Genomic DNA, 5,254 nt, shown 5'->3' with positions numbered 1-5,254 from the left:
CAGTTTCTCAGCTGTTCCTAGGACTGCACTCTTCTGGACAGAGACCTCTGATGTTTAACCTGGAATCTGCTGTAGCCACTCTCCCAGTTTGGGGGTCACAGCCCCCAGTGCTCCGATTACCACTGGCACCACTGTTGCTCTTACTTTCCACATCTTTTCTATATATATATATATATATTTATATTTGTCACAAACCAGCTCTTTGTCAGTGACAAAAAGGAGGTGAGACACAACAGGTTTGCGTGCCAATGGTATGATTGTAAAAGTACAAAAAGGGTCAAATGATCACCAATAATATGTGATGTGGCAAAGTATGACCAGTTGTGTCAGCAGTGAATGGATGAGTGAGGTAGGTGCGTGCGTGCGTGCGTGCGTGCGTGCGTGCGTGCGTGCGTGCGTGTGTGTGTGTTTTAACCAAAGAAGGAACACAAGACAAACCCCGTAGGATGCCGGCCTAGGAGGAGAGAGAACAAAAGACTGATCAGTCCTGGCTAAATAAACGCTGAAGGTAGAGCTGCACAGGTGATTGCCCAGCCCAATCAGCCTCCCTGCCTGCAGCCTCCTGCAGGAGAAGGAAGCAGGAAGGGGGAGGGTCCGTAACAATATATAGCATGAAGGGACCACAAATTTTGTTTTGTTATACAACTATGTGCTGTATAATGACAAATAAACTACCATGTACCTTTAAACACTTACCTTCATTGAACATACAAATAATCACAATGACCCACAGGAGAAGAATAAATATACCATAAGGGGTTCATGTTGAAGCAGCCTTGTTTCATCTATAGAGAAATCTCTCTCCCATCTACCCTTGGACACACCAGCTTTCGTTTTAGTGGTTGCGCAATAAAAACGTTGTAAAAAGACCCCTGGAGAACATGTAGCCATTGGTAGCTCCCAGTGGCTCAGTCGGTTATCACCCCTGCTGAGCTGCCAATGCCCAACTTGAACAGCAACAGCCTGAGCCTATGCGTTTCTATTTTACATTTCCTGAGTTGTGGACTGAGGCTTATTCAAGCATACTTTGACTCTTCATTCAACATCAGCTTTAATAAGGTGATATTATATCCTTACATCAACCATTTATGGAGCAAACATAACCAGGCCCTGCTACCTTTACCATGACCCATGCAGATCATAGGAAAGTTGGCTGAGCAGTGAATACTGAGTCCAGTCCAGACTGTGTTACGACCCGGCTCGTTAAGGAGAGCATTAACATATAATTGGGATTTAAAATGAGGTGGAATACGACAAGTGGAATGGTTCTGGTTAAAGTGTTTAATTGTCCAAGAGAGAGTGCTTGTACAAAGAAATATCACAGAAAGAGGGCTAAACAGGTGCTGACAAACTACCATTAACAAATAAAAAAAAAGAGGGTCTTATCCAAAGACAAGGCAAAATTCACCAGTTACACTAAAGAACAAAAAGAAGTCAGCACCAATAAGCTTACAAAAGACAAGTAAAGAAAACAAACTAGCAGTTATTCTGCAAAGTGTCAAACACTTGGTACACTTTAACAAATGAAGTGAATTACAAAGGTTCTCAGCACTGACTAAAGTCACTCTGACAGGCAGCAGACGGGCAACACTGCCGAATACAAACACTCTCTAGACTAAACACACCGATATGCAACCAATAGCAGGGTGAACTGATCATTGGTTCACAGCCGCCCTGAACTGTGGGGGCACAAACCATTTAAGGTGCAGCTGGGGTTGATTGGAGACTCCTGATTGGTAGGTTCAGTCAGATCCTAGCCATACCAATCACCGACACCAGCGAGCAGCAGCCAGGAAGTAGGCGGTCTCATCTCCAGAGGGACCAATCCTTGACGGGGATTTACACAGCTGCAGTAGCATAAAAAGCTTTCATAGAAACAACACAATTAATATACAACAGCAACCAGCGGCAGCCTTAACAACTGAATTTAATGTGGCACTTACTGATGGTCAACAAGGATTTTTTTTACCATTACTAACAAAGTGTAGATTCCAATTCACTGAAAGTTTTTTTTGTACATGTTTTGTCTGTGCTAATCATCCAAAATACAAATTCTAAATACAATTACTGATTTTAGTTTATATAAAGGCCACTATTTTAAGTTATTACAATTAATCTCATCATGCAAAATTTAATATCCTTTAGGAGCACAGTTACTTTTTTCCTTTAAATACTCTCTCCTCTCTTTTTCTTTCTTACACACACACACACACACATACACACACTTCCTCTGAAAACATTTCTTAAAGAACAGTTTAAATGTATGCAGTGTTAAAGTGCTGTTAAAAGCACATTTACATACCCCACAGCAAAGCAACCCACCACATCGCTCTGTTATTTTAACAAGGCTTCTCTGTTCGTCTTACAGCCAACTCACTGATTTTGTTCCCGCAGTAAAAGAGCAAATTTGCCCTTCAGTTGTGAAAAAAGAACTATGTGGGAATATGAAATTCTTAACTATTGTTTTTTCAAGACAAAATTATGGATTAATTAATTAAATTAAATTAATTAAATAGTTCAGACTATCACACAATCACAATATTCAAATACCGCACCAACTGCAGGGGATGGCAAGAAACTGCTATGTTCTTACCGTCTTGTCCCCTGAAGGTAATGATATAGCTACATGTGAAAAAGACATGTCAAGACAGTCAATAGGGATGTGCAGATCGATACTAAAGTATTGATATTTCTGATCCCAATGCTTTCTGCTCTAGGATTAATATAAAAGGATTAATATCTAAACTCAGTAATTTGGAGTGAGTGTGTATTTTATCACGAGTAACTTGCTGTCACCAGGATGATCTAATGATACCCGGTTGATAGGAACTACTTCTCCTTTCACCAGCCAAAGTCATGTGTGCACTATGGCAGCGCTCACATTTCCCACAAAGACTGAATAGTAGCTGACTATAAAAGGAGTCATGTCTGGCTGTATTTTAGCTGTGAAGATAATAAATACACTTAATGTCTGTTCAAAGACGGTGAAATACTGTGGCAACACCACAAACGTCGCTAAACATTTGGGATTAAGTGACAAGAATAAGTATGATGATGTTATGAAGCGGCGGTCTGAGGAGGAGGTCCAGGGCGAGAAGAATCGAGGTGCTAGGGTTAGTTAGGTGCTAGAGATTTTATAATAATTATAAAAGAATATGACAATAGTTTGATGTCTAGTCAAAATGCAGCTATAATTTGGATTTGGTACAGCCTACTTTTATTTCCCTCATCAATATAGAATTCGGGGGGGTCACATTTAACACACACATAAAACTAGTTGTCACAATAAACTAAAAATTAAATATGTAAAAAGTATCTGTATCAGTAATGGTATCGGCAATACCAGCCTGGGTATTACTTCATATTGGATCGTAAAGGAGGTAAGTGGTATTGCACATCACTAACGGTCAAACTGTATTTTAATTTGCTTGGCAACGTTGTGTAACTTTGACTAGCACCCAGTAGCAGCTAGCTTACTCAGACCATTAAACAGCAGTTAGTGGCTAGCCGGGCCAAATTGCTTCATTTATCTCAAATTAAGTAATCTGCAAAAACAAAACAAAAATGGTAATAATACTGCAACTTATATTATTCATCCCAAACTTATGATTAAGAAGGCAATAATGTAATGCAAAGCTACATGGATTTGTGTATGTATTATAAACATTCAGGCTGTATAGCGCTTTAACTATATTCCCCACAGTTACTGTGTTTACATGATTTCATTGTCTTTGTGATGAAGTCCGACAATGGGAATGTTTGCCTTGTCTCATTACTGAATAGTAGACTGTTGCAGAGTAAGTAGTGTACAGTGTTTACATTAATTTGTTTACTGTGACAGAGAGTATGGATCACAGTTTGCAGAAAGTTTGTATTGGAAATGTTTGGATATGTTAGATGTACAGTATCTTACTGAAAAGGAGAAGAGCTTTTCTCCAGAAATCTCAAGGTTGTCCTCACTATTAACAATTTCCACCAGCTTCAGAAACTTATTGGGAGAAAACACAGGAAGCCCAAGTTGACCAATCACAGTTCCTGTGGTCTCTCCATAGCCACCATGTGTATCTTTACACAGGAGGTGCATGTCCCCCATTACCAAATGTCAATAAATCGCCCTTTAACATACCACCAGTGCCCCAGTATGTGTCCTAATTGAACCGCTGAAGCAAGCTGTGCTTTGGAAGTGGCGAGGGTGTGGATTTTTGGTATAACCATCCCTCTGACTTTGGGCCGGCTCTAGAATAATGGCCATGTAATCGTCCATTTCCTGCCAGTGGGTAGGAAATTGTGAACGGAGAGAAAGCGTACGTAAGCGCTCAGGAGCGGGTGGATTTTCTCCCTTTCGGACAGATGTGCACTTCAAAGAATCTTTTAGCAGGTGGTTGGTGAGGAAAAGGCATGATCAGAAGACCTAGATCTATTGCAGTCTACGATGTGTTTGAGTAGGGTTCAGGGAATGTTTGAGCAAAAAGACTGTTTGCTCGAAACAACTGTTTGCTCAAAATGACATTAGCTCAAAACATAAAGCAAATGATTGTTTGCTCAAAACTAGTTTGTTTAGTTTGAAACAACTTTAATAATTACTAGCAATTTAGAAATTACTTTTGATGAAACGACAGTTTGCTCGAAACGACTTTTGGTCAAAGCAATAGCTCTGAAGAGGTAAACATGTTTACTACTAGCATCAGATGTATCAAAATTGGAGAGTATTCTTTCTTGAAAGATGGTCAAAGAACAGCACAAAGTGCCTGTCCTTTTGAAACGACTTTGAAAGACTTTTCAGATGGTTCTGTGTAACGGACCTTGTGCTGACAGGTTAGCGGTTGCAGGGAGTGGGCAGCGGGCATCCCGGGACCTAAGCCCCTACTGAAATTGGCCACTGTGCACTCTAAAAAATAAAACATTGGGTCAACAAAAAAAAGGTTTTCCACTAGAATCATTAATTCAAAGCAATGTTTTGAGTATGGTGAATTACCTTTTAGGCCACAATAAAATGCATTTCTAAGTAACATGAACGTAATAATTAAGTTTATGTCTGCAAGAGTTAAGTTGTGTGTTAGCGAGTTATCTTTAGTATTTCTTCTCATCTGAATCATAGTCTAATCATGTCTAGCTAATGTTAGCCAGTTAGCTGGTAGTACTTGTAATTTATAAACGTAGCTAGCCTAAATGCTAGCCGGAGCAGTGGCTAATGGGTAATCCCACATTAAATTAGCTTGCCAAGACGTTTTCCCTTGCTACCTGGCCACCTACT

At 39.9% G+C, this 5,254-nt stretch overlaps 1 long non-coding RNA gene across 1 annotated transcript; it reads right to left on the bottom strand.

The window, feature by feature from the left end:
* Positions 1-1,266: 1,266 nt before the first annotated feature.
* On the bottom strand, positions 1,267-4,921 carry LOC119901382. The gene is made up of 2 exons (XR_005444179.1): positions 4,803-4,921; positions 1,267-1,865 (listed from the first exon to the last, which is right to left on the bottom strand). It is a non-coding gene; the product is annotated as an uncharacterized LOC119901382 (long non-coding RNA).
* Between the last annotated feature and the right edge of the window lie 333 nt (positions 4,922-5,254).

The sequence above is a fragment of the Micropterus salmoides genome, unplaced genomic scaffold (assembly GCF_014851395.1).
Source record: "Micropterus salmoides isolate LMB-PRFRI ecotype aquatic unplaced genomic scaffold, ASM1485139v1 Ms_hic_scaffold_13, whole genome shotgun sequence".
Classification (NCBI taxonomy): Eukaryota; Metazoa; Chordata; class Actinopteri; order Centrarchiformes; family Centrarchidae; genus Micropterus; species Micropterus salmoides.
This window is presented reverse-complemented; position numbering and strand designations above follow the sequence as displayed.